The sequence below is a fragment of the Hippoglossus hippoglossus genome, chromosome 13, assembly GCF_009819705.1.
Source record: "Hippoglossus hippoglossus isolate fHipHip1 chromosome 13, fHipHip1.pri, whole genome shotgun sequence".
Lineage (NCBI taxonomy): Eukaryota > Metazoa > Chordata > Actinopteri > Pleuronectiformes > Pleuronectidae > Hippoglossus > Hippoglossus hippoglossus.
Window position 1 is genome coordinate 23,024,929 of NC_047163.1, and position 18,686 is coordinate 23,043,614.

General features: G+C 42.3%; 1 protein-coding gene across 5 annotated transcripts in view; it reads right to left on the reverse strand.

Annotated features, from left to right (window-relative positions):
* b3gat1a (beta-1,3-glucuronyltransferase 1 (glucuronosyltransferase P) a) overlaps window positions 1-18,686 on the reverse strand; it is an 80,009-nt gene that overhangs the window by 37,124 nt on the left and 24,199 nt on the right. For all 5 annotated transcript variants that reach the window (XR_004615756.1, XM_034603400.1, XM_034603401.1 and 2 more), the window contains exon 2: window positions 6,659-6,873. The gene's annotated coding sequence lies outside the window, so the exon portion shown is untranslated. The remainder of the gene's footprint in view (window positions 1-6,658; window positions 6,874-18,686) is intronic.

The window sequence follows — 18,686 nt, forward strand, 5'->3', positions numbered from 1 at the left end:
CACGTATTATATCTTTGAAGTGAAAATTTAGGAGAGGGACATTTTCTCAAATGTGATACATCACTATTTGGTGCTAAGCCAACGTTGTGGCAACAGCATTTTTCACACGAATGGATCATGTCCTCTTTTGAAAATTTTGTAGAAGGAGCTTCAGTTAGATTTTGAGTGGGACGGGCTTTCCTTGCATTTACCATACTCAATTTGTCTCGAGCATTTAAAGATGCCAGTGGTTAGGGAGATGACCCCTTCTCTGTCTAACGCTGCTGCATTATGGAATAACCTCTTGTTGAGCATGTAGAGAGGATTTTCACCAACTCACTATCGATTAGCCTTTGTGTCCAATTCAGGCCAACGCAGATACATTTTCATGCAGCTTTGAGTCGAGGCAGAGCCGAGAACTCGAGACAACTGGCACAGCACATCCCCGCATCCAGACGGTAATCCTACATGAGGAGGCAGCTCCATACAGCCTCCTTCAACAAATATCAGGGGGAAGTGTGTGTGTGCCTGTGTATATCTTAACCACTCCACAAAGCAGGCGAGTGTGTGCGTGCGTGTGTGTGTGTGTTGTCACAGTTGGCGAGTTCGGAACCTTGAAATCATGCTCTTCATTATCAGGCCCGCTGCTTTGCTCATGTTCGAGGATGAAATCAGAGAACAACTACTAATCTTCATCTACTACTTTGTGTGTTTCTTTGCCAGAAGCACTACACCTGGTGGATGAATGATGGATGCTGCCAGGAACAGAAATCCAGCACCTTTAGTACAATTTAGCATCACAAAACCTGACCACAATTTCTGATTTACTGGATCAACACACAGTTTTCATTCATTTTTGTTGGCTATAGATGCCTGAAAAGTTCCTCCCTCACTGAGACAGTGACTGTGACGAGAAAACAACAGGGCGTCAATTTCCTCCGAAAGAAAAGAGGTGCTTTACTACAGCCACTATATGTTTACAAAAAGTAAAAGCTGTGTCCCAGTAACGCAGGGACGCAGCTTCGTGGGCCGCATAGACCGTCAAGGCCGAACCAAAATGAGATGGTCTGGTCGTGCACCACCAGCTCGTGCCAGCCTTATTACCGTCACCGACAGAGGTTCAATTGGCCACAACAAGAAAGTTGAAGTGCCCCTTGTTTTTAACATTTGTTTATGTAGCAGTCCGGTTGATTCGAAGCCAAATTAGCGAGAGATTTTTCGCATACAGACACTATTTGACAATCTGGTGCAAAAAAGGCTGCTAATGAAAGTGGTGAGGTGAGGCCCCTGGCTGGATGTGTGAAACAAATCTGTTGTGTTGAAGCTCAGCGTAAGTTCAGTCAGGAAGACTTAGCCTGCGTATTGATCAGCTGATTGTGGGCGTTCCTAAATGGCCAATCAGATCTGCCACGGTCCCTTTCAGCCAATCATTCAGCAGCTGTCCAACTTTAAATCCCCTTTCCTCTCTTCCGCAGTCAGCCGTCATTCAATGACGCGCATTAACCCTCCTCCACCCCAATCTCCTCCAGTCTCCAGCAGAATCATCATCCCCTCATCCAGCTCCCCGACCTCAACCGATCGTGATCCTATGTATAATCCTTATATTATACATATTATACATTATATTATGCTTTTACTTTGCCACCAGCAATACTGATGTATTTGTTCCTAAAGTTTAGTCCTTGCAGTTTGATATTAACAACGACTCATCGAAATAAAGCACTTAATAAGGTCACAATATTCATCATCTGCTTCCTACTGTTACCAATTTTTTCTGTTTCCGATTTCAACAGACTATTGCACGTACAGCTCGACACGATCGTGGGGATTGAAAGAAAGAAATGTTTTTTTGCCTCTGAAACCATAAACATTATACACAGTTGCCATATGCTCGGCTGCAAAGTGGAGCACCAGGATTGCCTCAGAGGGGTTTGTTGGGGCTGTATCGCTCCAGGGCAAGACAGCATTGGCGTATCCCTCTTCGCCTCCCAGTGGACTTGGTGCAAATCTGGGGCTGTTGTCCTGTTAACTGGTGCTACTTGTGGCTGGCCAAGGGCTGTTCAATGACACACATGTAGGCACGATCGCACACTGATGTGCTCTGATGGGCTTCAGGGTAATCTCAGTTCTATAAAAGCCTTCAGGAACTCCCAGTTTATGTAGTGTGTGTGCTTTCCTTCGCGTGCTGTTGTTTTTGTGTGCACACTATATGGCTGCGTGTTGCCTGTGCATGTGGAGGTTTCATCAGATTTCAACGCCAACTTTTTCACAATTCCCCACAGTCTGAGAGAAGTCCCAGTTATCTAATTCTGCAGGAGTTCAGTGTGTGCAGGTACCATACAGCGCTGCAGCCAGCTGGCACATGGATAAATCCCAAAATGTCTGTGAGACTGATCCACGTATTTGGGTCATGTTGGTTAGAGCGGAATGGAGTTGTTCAAACACTGAACTTTCAATGATCGGCTGATTTTGTTTTTTGTGTGCTAAAAAATAGTTGTTTTTTCCACCATGATTTGGCAAACTGTCTGCATACATCCTGCATCTGGTGTGTTTGTTACAGTAACTGTGCCATACAACTCCTCTGTGAATGGTTTACACTCCAAAACCAGGTTGCTGCGCACTGAATAATTCAACTTCAACTAGGAAACGTGAAGAGACATTTTTTCATTGCAAACTGTTGCATCATGGCACACCACCTTTTCTCTTTTTTAACCTTACAATATGGCAATATCAATGTCCGAGAAATATCTGCCCTTGCACAGAAGCCCTGGATTTTGCATCCCAGCTCAGAGCTGGTGTTGCACAGTATATTTTATCAGCTCATTTAAGATGGTTCAAAATAACTGAAATGGCTAAATTTCCATGTTCTTGTTCACATTTTCACATCGTTGCAGATGTTTTCCTATGTTACAAGTCAGTAGTTGGTTTAATTCCAAGTTCAAAGGTCTGCCTTGGTCTGAAAACCATTTAGAAATGACTGGGATCAACTAAAAGGCATAAAGACTCAATCATGAAGCACTTACATGGCAGCCACTTTTCACCACAGACATTTAGCTCAGCGGTTTGTATGCTTGCCAGCGTGTGAGAACTACCACAGAAAACTACCAGGGGCACAAATGTAATTGTAGTGTAGATGAAAAAAAGGAAATACTGATGCATTGAAGCGCTTGCTAAAACCACCAAATGTGTGCATTATTATCTTTGAACTGCTCATTTCCCCTCTGTGTAAGTAATCACACACAATCATTATGCGTAATGCTTGGAATTTCATCATTAATCTGAGAATGATTCAGCAGCTAATGCCCTGAAATTGAAATGAGATAACTCCTCCGCCAGTAGAATTTCTGCATCGCAGGTTTGTGTCATTACAGAACAAAGAGCTTGTGCGACAAAAAACGCTGAAGAAACGCTGCGGAGACCTTACAGCAGATTTGTGGAGTGACAATGGCAAGTGGCGTCTCCCCTGTATTAAGAGTATGGAGCTCACCCTGCATTGCTGAGCTGATATCCAGGCAGGGAAGTTCAAGGATTACCTAAGTTTTCAGGCATAAAGTGAAAATACAATGGATGCTTTTTTTGGGGGGGAGGCGCATTCTCACTTAATAATTTATGTTCCAGTTTCGTGTTCTACAAAAACCTTAGTCTCGAGTATGTTTATCATTGAGGGCAAGGGAGAGGCACGCTGCGCGAGAACAGCATGGTGAATGCACTTATTGTTCGTAACAATGCCTGTAGGTGGGATAGAGAAAACAGTGGTCTATTCTAAATCTGCTCGACAGCCTCAGGTCAGGATATACATGACTGTAATCAGTTTTAAATATGCACTGCATTGTATGTGCACGGCTGTTTAGAAGGTGCCATAGTCTGAATGCTACAGCTGAGAAAGACTGAGGCTAATCAACACCAAGAAGTGTTGTTATTTCGTTTTTCTTTCTTCAAACTATTGAACAAATCCCTGTAATTGTATCATGTGCTAATAACTGTGGCCTATAGTGAAGGAGTCGTGTGCATCACAGTCAGCCTGTAGAGAAAACATATCTGCTACCTATGGAAAACCAAAGTGTTCAAAAATAAAAAAATTAATGAGAAATACAGACAATAATAAGCTAAAAATAGTTTAAATCCTATAATTTACCCTGCTCGAACCATATGATATCATTGCAGGTCATTTTCATCTAAGTAAGTATTATTTTTCTTAATTGATTCATTATTTCTAATAATGTGTTTATTAATTTTGGAATTCAAATGAACTGATTCTTAACTTGTCTTGTATAATATAAAACATTAAAAGAGCTAATCACATTTCCTACGGCAAAAGGTAACAACATAAAATGAAATTTTCAATGAAAACGTTAAGCTCAGGAAAATGTATTTTGTATTTCGTTTCGTGCCACTGTTAATCATGAAGTATAATAATTGTAATAATGTTCAAAATTGATTGTTTGACAGTTTATGATTACATCATTTATTTAGGTTTGTATGAATTCAAAACATTTCTCATCCGTTTAATTTTGAAAGAATTTGGCCTCACAGACACACCTTGCTCAAATGATGACATAATATAGTATTTACATTGTAATTTCAAGCACTAATAATTTTGAACACATGTATTAAACCTTTCTCACCACCCTCTGAGGAGGAGCAGTATAGATAAGGGATGTATATATATATATATATATATATATATATATATATATATATATATATATATATTATCTGTATGACTCTTGGCCAGCGCTGGCCAGAGCAGAGGGAAAAAGAGGAATTATTGTCTAGGTGTGTCTGGTGGTCTCTGAGCTTTCTCTCTTATCCTCCCTCTTTTTTCTCTGTCAAACTGTATCACACGCACACACACACGCACACACACACACACATACAATTTTATCTCCCTCTCTACCTCTTATTATCGTGTCCCCCTCCTTCCTCATCCCATCTTTCATCCCTCTTTCTCACAGAAAATGTCTCCCTGCCTCTTTTTTACTATTATCCTCTTCTCCACCCCATCTCCAACCTCTTTTATTTGTCTTCTCTTCCTCTATTCATCTCTCTCTCTCTCTCTCTCTCTGTCCCTCTGTCTTTTTGACTGGATCTCTCTGGGGGCGGATGTGTCTCTGTGGCCCTCTGCGGATCTGGAAAGGACATCCTCTCAGTTTAATTCAAGTCAACCCCGGTCTCCTGGTGCTCCAAGACGCAGCATGTGTGACAGCTCTGCAGAGACTGCCTGAGGGAACAGACAAGTCTCATCTGCATATACGTGTGTGTGTGTGTGTGTGTGTGTGTGTGTGTGTATTTGTGCGACAGGGTGAGTGTGTTTCAGCCAGCCATCTTTCAACATTTGCCAAGACACCGAAAGAGTTAATTTCACCCTGACAGCGATCCTGGCTGTCTATAAATCTATGATGAGACGGCGCTATGTTGATTAGTCGGTGTAAATTCAGCTCATGCCAATTAAAGGGGTTGGTGGTGCTATATAAATCTTTACATAACATATGCTGCGTGTTGTGAGCTTGGTGATGAGACTGTAAATATCATGCCTTTCCACCCATTTCTGAGGCACATATGAGCAAACAGTTTGCCTGGCAACGCCCACTAACCCACAGCTGACTGTAAGTATATTGCATGAAATAACAGTGAGTCTAATGCAGGAAATGTAATATAATGTCACAACATTTTGAACGTGTCTTCAAACATGGGAGTCTACATATTATTAATCCTTTTCCCGAGAGTGTATATCTCTTTTTAGAATGAAATCCTTCATGTGAATAACAGGCATGGGCATTCAAAAGTTGAAGCGGTGATGTCATCCATGTGCAGTGTGGTTTATGTAAGTCGTGTAGAGCTGCGTCCTAACCTTTATCAGTTTTGGTAGATTGAAGATTCAGTGAGGATTTAGTGAGGAGACAATAGAGCCTATAGAGAGTAACAGTGACTGCACACTTTTAGAATGGCTCTGGTTCAAGTAAAATTCCTGTTTATTTTCTCCATTGACATTTTAGAAAATCCTTACAAAAAGAGTTTTAAGTCTGGATTTAGGTCGACCAGCTATATATATATATATATATATATATATTTATATCAACCTCTAATAATATCAGAGGCCAGGGGGTTCACAGACAGCAGGGGTAAGTGGATGTGTCAGATCATTTTGCACCTGTCCTCCGTCTAATTCCTCTGCTGGATTTTCCTGGTGAAAATTGAACGTCCGTTGGACAGAGAGCGGGAAGGCAGCCGTGATGGAGTGAGACAAAGAGGAGCTGGGAAAGATGGTGGGCGGAGGTGCTATATCACCAGCATCCTACTTTTACCTCTAACCACGTCGTTTGATGCTCGGGGGGAGTTATATATTTAGCTGCCGTGTAAAAAAATATATGAATAAGGCGGCTGAGTGTTTGCTCAGTGACGTTGTCAGTTAAAGAGAAACGAACGAAGAAAGACCCTCAAGGTCATCCCAGCAGTCAGTTTACTGTTTTCAGTTTAAAATGTTTCCACATATATACATTAAACTATCTCTGGGTATAGAAATATACTGCTCATAACACAGGTTTTATCCTCCCTTCCAGTTCTGGACTTTCTTATTTGTCGTTCTGCAAAACTAGGTATGAGAATGTGTAGCATTGCACTGGTCAGTTGTATTGAAATGTGTTCCCCTCAACAACAACGAGAACAATAGGATACTCACAAGCAGTCCTCTGCTCGTCTGCAGCAAGCGCAGGCCCCGCCTCCAGTGTATTCCTTTTCTCTTTTGCGTCTGTGTTGTCGTATACGGTCACAACTCTTCGGCGCCCGTCTGGAGAGCGGAGACACGTGCGACTCAAGGTGGTCAAAAACGCAAACACAGTGTCGCCGGTGGCATCCCAACCCTCCCGACAAGTTTCACGTCCTCAGGCTTGGCCCCTGGAGAAACAAGAGCACGAGAGATGTGAGTGTAAGAATGAGCCTCCTCTTCCTGACACAATGAGGGGCATTGAAGAAAGGGAATGAGCAGGATGGCAGCTGGGAGGAGACGCTGCCATTCTATGACAGCCTCTGGGTCATTCTGTGTGCCTTGGTGATGGAATTTGTGTTTACATCTGGACAGTTGTCAAGACCCACAATCATCATGTGAATCTATTCCTCTGAGCACAGTGAGGTGAAGTTTAATGCTGCTTGACAGACAGGAAATTGATGAGGTATTTATTTTTGCCTTTTCAGGGTGTGCCTTTTAGGACTACACCCAGGGTGAAGTCAGCTGGATAGTTGATTTCATATTTTCATCATACAGTTGACAACCACCTGCACGGCCTTTCATATTTGAAAAATAAAAGAATATATTTATATATTTTATTTTATTATTAATTTGTGTTTTCGTCCGGCTCTCTAGGGACAAACTGACAATGAAGAAAAATGTGCTCAAATGCTAAAATATGGCAGCAGTTTGACAACTTATTCAGCCTTATCAGCTATTAATAGCCATCTCCCTCATACGTATGCCTTCTGGGGGGCATCATTTCAAAATGTCCATTCAAAGGAAGAAGAAGCAGAACAAACACACCAGCTGCTCTTCTCACTCGCTCCACCACAATTCCTTTGCACGACTCCCGCAGCTACAACTCTCCATTATTGATGAGACTTCCTCTGTGTGCCTCATCTGCCACAGTGCCGGTCGTACTCGCCTGTGGGCAGCCGCGGCCGTTGTGGAGAGGGACCAGCTGATGCCACGCAAGGAAAAATGAGACACAGGTCGGGCACATTAACAGCCTATTGACAAGGAGCGATGCAGAGGGCACGCAGCGTTGCAGGTTATTGGCCTAATCTAAATTCAATAGGGTTGTCATATGGAAAGAAAGTAATTATCTCAAATCCATGGGGAATGGCCGCCTCTGTAGATCCAGCTGACTCGCAGATTGTCAACCTGAGCCGTAGGATTTAAAACATGCTCTGTGGTGCCAAACAACAATAACACAACCGAGCTGGGAAAATGCACTATATGTTTACATGCACAACATATTCTAGTTTTTGCCCTTGCTCTGAGAAGGACAGTACTTCTACTAAGCTGTTTACATAAGGAAGATCAATATTCTTACATGCAGCTTTGCATACTCCAATTACAACCGTCCATCCTACAGCTATGCCCTCTCTAATGATATTTGTGTTTATACAAAGCCCAGTTTATATCCAGGTCTTTTACAATCTTAAACAAAAACAGGTAAGAGGCTGTGTGCTGCAAACTGTGGTAATTCTGAATGCACTGTATCCATGTCAAAATATTGCTCCTGTAACATGTATAATGTTGATGCATCCCCCATGTTCTTAATTAATGCTAAATTCAGAGCAAAGCCAACATTTTGAATATCCAAACTTAATATACTTTTTGAAATGTTATATTTTATCTTAATATGTAAATTATACTCAGATAATCTTGAAATATATCTCAAATGTCAACGTGGGTATTAGGTATTACATGTCTAATTGAAAATATAGCTACTGTATATTTTAAAGGGCAATCTGGAAGAAATGGCCAAATGTCAAATTCATACACAGTGGCCCTCAGTAGAGTGCATAGCTCTGCCAGGGCACAACAGTCCCCATGAATTCTGCACCAAATCCTTCATGTTCATTTGGAAATATAATTCTAAAACTACTGCTGAATCCACATTAGTATCCTAGCTTACAGGTTCCTAGCCCAATTTATTACTGTAGAGCGGTTGAAAGACACACACACACATACATACGCACACACGCAAGCACGCTCGTATTCACGCACGCATGCACGCACGCACACATACACAGATGCACCCTCCTCCATCACACTGTCTCGTTCTACTTTGACATGATGGAGATTGAAAGACCGGTTCAAACCTACACGCTAACACCAGTGCTATTGCATGTTGTGATTCTAGTCTCAAGGTCTCATGGCGGAAGTGTTCATGTATCATCATTTTTACAACCCCACAACTACATCATGTTAAAAAGATAAACAGTTTTGAAGATGTATAATATGAATAATATTATGGGAAACGAAAATCTGAATACAACAGAGCAAGAATGTGTGAAATAATTAAAAAAGAGCTATGATGAATGTATGTAAGATGTAAATAGAACAGTGTTTGAGTCTTTTGACTCTAAAAAGACTCAAAACATTTCTTTTTTGTTAAAGGACACAGAGTTGCCCAGCAGGTCATTCTGTGCAGACTGATGGGAAAAGCTCAAACTGGAATAACTGTCAGCTTCTAGACTGTAGTGACCAAAGGAGGCAGAGGAGCTCAAGCTGTGCGAGTGCTCACAGGGGGTTAAAAGCTCAGAGATAAAACCCCAAATATGTCTTTTATGCGATAGTTGTGTAGCTGTTTGGTTACTACACTGAATATAATCTGGCTGCTCAGGAGGGACATAGTAAGAGCAAAGGTTTCCAAGACAGACTGATGCCATACAAGTCATATAAGTGGTTTATGCATATGTCCTTAGTTACTCCACAACTGACTCTCTGCTGTACTACACAGACTGTTTGATGTACATTCATAGGACATCATTATTCATGAGCTCTAACTGTTATTGGCTGACAGAATTAGTGTCCAAACCCCCTTTTCTAGATAACAATGGTTGCTGGAAAAGGAAACGCATCTATCTAAAAAGAAAGTAAATCAAGAAAAGAACTAAATTCATCACCTAAGCTGAAAGCAAATCAAATTTTCTTAAATACCCTTTAAAGTAACCATGTAAATGATTTTGCAACAGTGATTTGGCAGCTGCAATGTTTATGTAAATTCTGGGATTAAAGTAAAAAACAAAAAAAAACCTCTGACTGAAAGGAGGGTCGGGGCTGTTGATTACATACACTCAATGCTGTGTGCTTCTTTACAATCAGTCTTGAATGTTAATGTGCATCAAATAACTTTGTTTTTGAATTGCTCACTTTATTAGCGAGCCCAACCACAAAACTCTGACATTGGCATTTATTGGCACTTTGCATGAAGAATGCATTGAATAGTCAATTTTAAACCATCTGTTGACCGTCCTTCACGAGTGTGACAATGTCGCAGGAGTGTAATGTAAAGTCAGTGGTGTTCCTAGGTCTTGGAAAGTCCGCGTTCCGATTTAATAAGGTCACCTAGCAACAGAGTGATGCATTTCCTGTGTTATTAACATCTGCATCGCACTCCCATCAAAGTCCCTTAGGACTCGATGGAGTCATGGCACAATCCCCTACATAGCGGTTGGTGTCTCCAACAATGTTCAACTGCCTTTCTGGTGTGTGTGCGTAGGTGTAGACACAATTTCACACACTTTTCAACAAGCTCATACTGTGCAGCGGGCTGTGCTGGCTCTAACGTGGGTTGACCACGGCAGTCTGTGCATCTGACAGTGACGGATGGAGGACAAAACACGAAGAAGCCGGAGGACTGTATGGAGGGAGAGAGGAGACAGGCTGGTGTGAATATTGATTGACTTGAAACCTGCGAATATAAGACATCACATATTGAGTTGGACTCACTTTCACACATTCTCTCTGTGTGAAAGAATGTGTACCTGTCTTAAATAGTGTTTGGGCTGACTGTGTGCACATCCATTAACTCTTCTTTACTCTGCGTTGCGTTCTGAATGTGCTTGATAAAGGACTCGGACCACGGTTGTTACTGGTTGCTCCTTTAATGTTGGCTGGTCTCTCCTCTCCTCTCAGAAAGCAAGGCGCGAATAAAAGTACAGTGTGCTAAAGCCCTCACAGCAAGAGGGTTGCATGTTCTCCCCATGTTTGGTCCAGTCTTGTCACTGTGACGCAATCAGTCATGAAATTCAGCCTGTCAAGGTTATAGCCCCTGAATTGAGACACAGCTATTGATTGCGCATGTGAATGTTAGCGTGAATAGTGGTTGGTCTCTGTATGCTGACCCTGTAATGGACCAGCGACCTGTCCAGGGTGTTGCCCACAATTCATAATGTCAGGTGGGAATATATATAAACGATTCATTAAATCCTAACCCTATATATACTGACTGCTGCGTGGGCTTTTATGTTTTTGTATTATTTAAAGAGAAGCTGAGAAGCTATTTGAGCCTCATAGGAATAATTCTTTCTAATTCTCTTTCCACCTGACAAATTCAATGTCCAAGGCACAAGTATAACACACACACACACACACACACACACACACACACACACACACACACACACACACACACACAGTTAAACTATATGCCACAGCAATATAACATGCAGGCTCATTGCCCAGAGCAAGAAAGGCAACCTCCTGCTTATTTCTGCACAATTCACTATGGTAACTGTTTTTTTTATATATCCCTGGGGTGTTACACCTTTGCAGAAATTCCCCAGACACACAATAATCCCACCTCTCCTCTCGTACATCACGTTTACACTGTGTGCAATAGAGATAGTCCTCTGTGAAGGTATTTGTATGTGGAATATGACCTGCTGAGGTAAAAACCTCACAGGTCTGTCCTCGGCTGAATCTTTGATGTTGTATCAGATAATAGCAGAGATAATGGCCGAGCTGGTGGCCTTTTCCATTCTGAAGACATCTGTCATTTGAGTGAAAATTGCCAGGTTTGTCATGAAAGAGACTTCATCGTGCCTTTGAGTATGGCTCAATGATTAATTCAGGCACGTCAGTTGGTGAGTAAATGCTTCTTTATTCTCGTGTAAGTGGTCAATATTAATAATGCACAGGCGGGTCGAGGTTCAGCATCCGTCTTGGCAAAGTTCAACATGGAAGGTTTCACCAGCTGCACACGCTTGTCACCACGTCCCTTCTTACTCGTTCTTTCTTTCTTTCTCTCTTTTCCACTCCCCTCCATCCCCTCTCTCCCTCTCTCTGCCCGGCTCTGAAAGGCGCCGTGTGGCTCTGACGCCTGCTCTGACAGGAAGATGTGACCCATCAGCGGTAATTGGAGGAGCTGTGGTGGTTGGGTTTCTCTGGGAGTGATCGATCCCATGGATGGTGGAGGTGGCTAGGCAGGCAGACAGCGTTGCATCCTCCCCCACAAGCCCCCGACAGCTCAGTGAAGGTGAAGCTGCATGAGCCCAGGATGTCTTGAACAGTCCTCAGGCGTGCAGGTCACCCTCAAGCCCCCAGAACTCATGGCATTCAGTTAAATCATAATCATCCCTTTAGTCAATTATCAGCAGGGCAGAAGCACGTTGAGTTTAATGTTAGCCTTTCATTATACTCACATTTAGGATTTAAAGAAATGTCAGAGGCTTAATGGCGATGATGTGATGTAATTATCTCCGAGGTGATTTATTTGAAAGATTTTACAGCTGTAATCTCTAGACACTCTCTTGCATTCTGTGAGGTATACAATTTAACTGCACTGACACCATGAAATAGCACGAGATGCAGATGATAGATGCACCGGAGACGTCGCACAAGCCCGGATGATTTGCCTGTGTGTCAGTGCTGAGCTGCGTTGTTGTCTTTTTTTTTTCTTCAAGACCGAAAAGTCAACTGTGCTGAGCTCAGCTTGACAACCAGTTGCTATGGCGACACACAGCAGCTGGGACTGGTGGCGTGTTAGAAAAAGCATAGCGCAGTTTAAATCAGAGGAACTAGTTATTTACCAATCACTGTTATATTACCCCACTGTCAGACCTCATGTTAAAACATAAGAGACGCTCTGTTTAGAACTTACTGGGACCTATAACAATAACAAAATATGAAAAAGACAGTCACTGCGGCTTTAAAATATCTTGTCCAACTTATTATTTATTAATATCAGATTGATTTAATGAATAAAAATCTCTGCATAAGACTGTTCCACACATCTTTTTTGTTATAGCTCATCTTAATATTTTCCTTATTTCCTTTGCTACTCATCCTTATTCTTAATATTCCACTTACTCCATAAAAATGGGTGTTAACATAGAAGTCCAGTGTAGATTCCAACGCACAGTGATAGTTTTGCCAATAATACGTATAAATGCTCTGAATATCAGCTCTTTCCGCTCCTTGGACAAAGTCAGACCTTGTTGCAGGGTGTCACCCTTGTGACCAGCAGTATTGTAGCTGCATCGATCCATGTGGCTCCGCCTGCAACCGAAGCGCCTCAATGTCCTGGCCCCTAGCCACAGCTATTAAACCTGCCCAGTAATGGCCACAGTGATATCATGCAATGCCAACTGCAAAAAATATAAAATAATGGACACACATGGCAAGGCCGTAGCAAGGATTTTGATATACTGTGGTCACTAGCCTGAGTCTCCTGTAACACACACGCATACCTTCAGAAACCTAAATCAATATAGCCTCTTAAATGTCTTCTGGCTAGTTTATTTTAGTCACTCTTTGACCTGAATGCAGTTTCCAAGTCATTTCCACAACATCAGGAATAATACTGAACTTTCATGCTTCTTTTTCATCAATTATTGACTGACCCAGAAGTCAGCAAATTTTCAGATACCGCATCTTAAATACTGGAACCAGCTTTCAACATACCCCCATGAATACCCCCTCCCCATGTTGACAAAAGACAGCTAAAATCTCCTTTAAAAATAGCTATATTTCAATAAATGAAACATGGGGTCAACTCATTTTAATTAGCTAAATAAGATACGTTTCTACCATAAATATAGTAAAATATGATCATTAGAAAATGTCTCTGTCTATTTTATATGACATAATAAGAAATATGCCATTAGGATATTTTATACAAAAGGCTATTTTTATTTTAGACTCTATGGTTCTCCAGTAGTTTGGCAAATACTTCAGAACAGCCTGCCGTTGATATTACCTGCTGAACCCCTCAGGGAGAACTTCTGACAGAGAAAGAGGACAGGAGAAGGTTGTGACATTACAGGCAAATCCCCCCGTAATATTACCTCTCTTCCCCCCTGCCACACACACACACACACACACACACACACACACACACACACACACACACACACACACACACACACACACACACACACACAAACATGTAACCACACAAACAGTCTGGCAGTCTGGACCCGTAGGGACCCTTACATTTTGTGAGTGACATGAGTCCTTGCGGATTGGTGTGTATTCAGTCTTAAGTCTTCGTCAGGATATAAAAACAAGTAGAAACCACACACACACACACACACACACACACACACTCACACACACACACACACACACACACACACACACACACACACACACACACACACACACACACACACCCCTTCTGGAATACACTGATCCCTCTGAAGAATTTCCAGCCGGAGCCAGAGCTGCGGAGCTGTACAAGAATAACACTGGCAGCCTGAAGGTGCTGCTGGGTGAAACAGCCAGGATCTCTGTTGGTCTCTGGGGTATAAATAGATAATAGCTGCTGGTGCTGTCCTGTTGGAACGCAGCACCATCTAAAACATTATTTCAAATTCTTCCAACAGCTACCTCTGTTCCCTATGTATTTATTCACATTTTCTTAAAAGACAAATCTGTAGCTTTTAATGTCAAACCCCCTCACCCAGCTTGTGTGACTTCACAAATGGGGCCTGTGGCCGCTGTGTGCTTCACTGAATCCCCATAGTCGTTTAACCTTGGAGTGGCCGATATGACGGACCAGTGTTGATGTTTTGAGTATCATTACACTAATAGCACACTCACTCCCCAAGTGAAGCAGTCACAACCTTTCACTATTGACGCAGCTGTCGCTCAACCTCCCGGGTCATTTTCAGCTTCTGCGAGGGTTCAATTGATCCCTGGGAGATAGTGAAGCAGGAGAGGTCATTTCCTCTGGGCTATGGCTGTAGCTAACTGCCACTGTTTGTCCTCTACCGCTTTGCCTCTCATGTTTGGTCCGATGCATTACAAAGGTAGAATGTTGCAAGAGGCAGCAGGCGGCGCCGGTCGTTCTGAGACACTTTGAAGGTGATGAGATGCACCAGGCTCTGAGCTCATTCGTCCTCCTGCTCTGAATGTTTATGAGCTGCTAAAATCACAAGTGAGGCAGCCGCTGCAGACAGACAACAAGCTTATGCTGCCTGCAATATTTATCACTTTATCTCATCTGGCTTGTCCTTTCACAGCATCGCACTCCGTGAATATTGTTCCTCCGCTGACCTCAGCGCCTCTGGAAACATCATAAGGACCTTAAGGACTGCAGGTCACTCACCAGCATGAACAAATCATGTTTTAATGATGTATTTACATTTGTCACTCCTACTTATAACATTTGAGTAAAGGATTATGGGTAAATCATACTTCATAACTTTTCCCATGGCTGCAACAAGACCATGAGTCTATCCTGGCAGCCAAGCGATGATGTCTGTGCACACAGTTTGAGCTAAATGCTAATACCAGCACCTTCCCAGTGGCACTGCCTGATCCAGATCCTTTATTCCCAGTCTGATTAGATATTATCAGAATTTAGATGAGATTGAATTAGAGTCCTCCTGAAAAAATTGCCAACATTTGAATTACTGAAATAACAAGTGTTTCCAACTGAATCTGACACGAAGACACTTGAAGAGGTCCCGGTTCAAGTTTATTTGATGTAATATGAATTAATCTATATTTTAACATGCAATAAAGTTACACAGATAATTCATATTGATTATAGGTGGTTGTCATAACCAGCCAGCCTTTGAAGCCTATACTTTAATGTTTAGTGTATTGCTCTTTGCTAATTTGATATATAATTTAATAACAGATTAATTAGCATTAGAGATTAATGAATATGTATTTTTGCCAGCTTGGATTTCAGAACTCATTTGCTCTAAAACACTTTAGTTTCCCCACAATTGCTAACCCCACCTCTAAATGGCAATACTAAATTGTATGCCTTAGAAATCCAGAGTGCCACAAATGTCAAACGTATGGTGGTGTTAGGGAAAATCTGATAATCACTAAGTCCTAAGGGTTCCTCCTCTGGTCACCATGAATATGTAAATGTTCTGGGAATCCATCCATTTTTAGACATATCAGTAAGCAACAAACCAACAGTACATTCCCATCCACAGAGTCAAAACTGGCAAAACAAAGTCAGAGAAAAAAGTTTTGGGTTGTGCCTGCAAGACTTCAACAACATTTCACTTTCCCTTTTTCCCACAAAAGTGCAGTCCAAACTTTGCATATTTAAACAGGTGCATGAAATACCCAAAAAGTGTTAGCTACTGCAGGGCCAGTGCACTGCAGTGAATGCTCAGCATTAGAGCTGACGTCTAATCATGTTTCATATTACCTACATGTTTCGCTCCCCGGCAGCACACCGGAAGTCTGAACACCACTGTGACCGCCGGTGCAGTCAGGCAAACAATAAGAAAATCCCTCCAACATGCTCCGACAATTGAATCCTGCACGAGCCGCAATTATATGTTGGTCCCAGAGGTGCTCTCCTTGACACCCTAAAAAAGGTAATATACCCTCTGCTGTAGAACACAATCACATGGTTCATACACCCAGTCTGCATAATTACAGAGGGCTTGGGGAAATTGAAGGGCTCCACTACCCATAAAACTGGCGGCTTAAGTAATATTATTGAGAGGGGAGGCATTAAGGAGAACATGGATGTCCTTGTTGGATCGCTGCTGCTGCATAGCTTGGACAACCTGCCATGTTCGGATAAAGATGTAGTTTACAGTTCCCTCACGGCAGCATGTGACAAGGAGTGGTGTGAGCAGCATGATGACTCCTACACCAGGTTTAAATATAACGATGGGATTTATATAACACTAAGTCGCGTAACATCTCTCTATCTCTCTATCTATCTATCTATCTATCTATCTATCTATCTATCTATCTATCTATCTATCTATCTATCTATCTATCTCTCCCTCTCTAGCTATCTATCCATCTATCGTTTTGATATTAATTTCAAGTTTTCCTAACACTTAGCCGCATAACATCTCTCTCTCTCTCTCTCTCTCTCTCTCCCTCTCGCTCTCTCTCTCTCCCCCCCCCCGCCCCCCTCTCTCTCTCTCTCTCTCTCTATCTATTAATTCTAAGTTTTTTAGACAGAGGTAGTACTTGTGACAGAAGCTGTATGAGCGTAAGCGTACTTTCCACTAGATGAATCTCCACTGACAGGTCCGATCAGAGCGGAGACAAATGACGAGACGTCTCCCCCCATCTGCCGTCAGCGAGCCTGACAGAGCTCTGTCTGGTTCACTCAGAGCTCTCTCAGGCACAACTTCACATTCGATCAGGGGGATTTTGACCTCTGCATTGCTATTACGCCATGCTTCCTCCACAGTCACTACATCGCAGCGTCCATCGCCTGTGACTGCAGTCGAGGGTGTGATGAGTTGATGTTGCTGAGAATTACAGCAGCATTTCATCTTGATTTGATAAAAAGTCGCTTGACTGACATTTGTTGGCACATTTTCTTGCCATTGATGGAGGAGCAGAGAAATCATCACATTCTGCAGAATGGATGAGTGTGATGGTACTTAAAGATTCGAAGGCAGAGCACGGGTCAGTTTATCTGATAGCTGATTCAACAGGAATGTGAGATGCTAACAATATCTGTTTCACCCTCGAAACTTTTAAAAATGCGCAGTCCAGCACATTTTATGCTCCCACCAGACTCGAGTTGCTGAAAGTCTTTTAACAAGTCTTTTGCAAAACTGTCAAATGGATTCTATCATTTCCTAACAAAGCTTCCACTCTTGCTAAACCTTAAAATAAATGATAAAAATGCATCCTGCGGTGGTTGTTGAAAGATCTGTTAATTGATTGGATACACTCCTGGGACTGCCAGTATAGACCTTTGCTCTTGGCATCAATATAAAGGTTTTTGTTGGATGGGAGATTTCAGGACGGCGAGCCATCACAGCCCAAGTACAAAGTGATCAAACCCACGAAACAGACCATCATTTGGCGCCGAAAAGCATCTTTCCTCTGCCAGATTCCTTGGGAGCCTGCAGGGGGAAATGACTCTGTGTCTGTTTCTTTGTTCCTTCCACTTAATTGCTTCAGAGAAGCAACATGTCAGCTTGGTTCACGGGGAAGAAACTGCTTCTGTCTCGCTTGCAAGGTGGATTTTACTGCCATGAAGAAGATCCCCTGTTCTAATTGCGTGTATTTTGTGAGACAACCGCTCTAATGACGGGAGGGATACGCCGACAAAGCAGATCACATTACGAACATTGGAAGAAGTATGGTGGTCTGATTGCTGACTAGGATAGAAACAATTAAGGTGTTGGATGTATTTCAGAGGTGTACAATTTAAAAAAGGAAAGATCCTCTGATCTTCATGTTTCACTGAACAGATTAATGACAGGAGAGATTTCAATTGTGATTATCTTGCAGAATCCAATTACCTGTACGCTCTGCACTTCCCACTGTCATCCCAAAGTGTCTGAATATGTGGATTGGTGTTTTTATTTCGAGGTATACTTTCAGCACCTCGGGAACCGACCTGTCACACTGAGACTGGAACTACACTACAGTTCCCTGTGGACACTCACTCAGGCGTAACACTTGCTCAAGACAGAAAAAAAAAACAGCTTTATATAGTGTCTGATTGTATGCACTGCAATGGTGGGCATGAGGTCTAAAATTCTCCACAGTGTTACCACAGGAAAACTGGCCTCAGTGTGTGACTGGCATTGAATTAGAGGCCACAGAGGTCCGAGGCTTATTCTGTAGCCTGATCTCAAAGGGCCGAGCGTGATGTACGGCCCCGCGTTTCTGACATTTTATGTGCCTGCACACAATGCAGAAACATTTATCAGCACCTAATATAATACAGCACTATCTCCTGTATTACTTTGAATATTTTACCTTGAAAGTCTTTGAACACAGT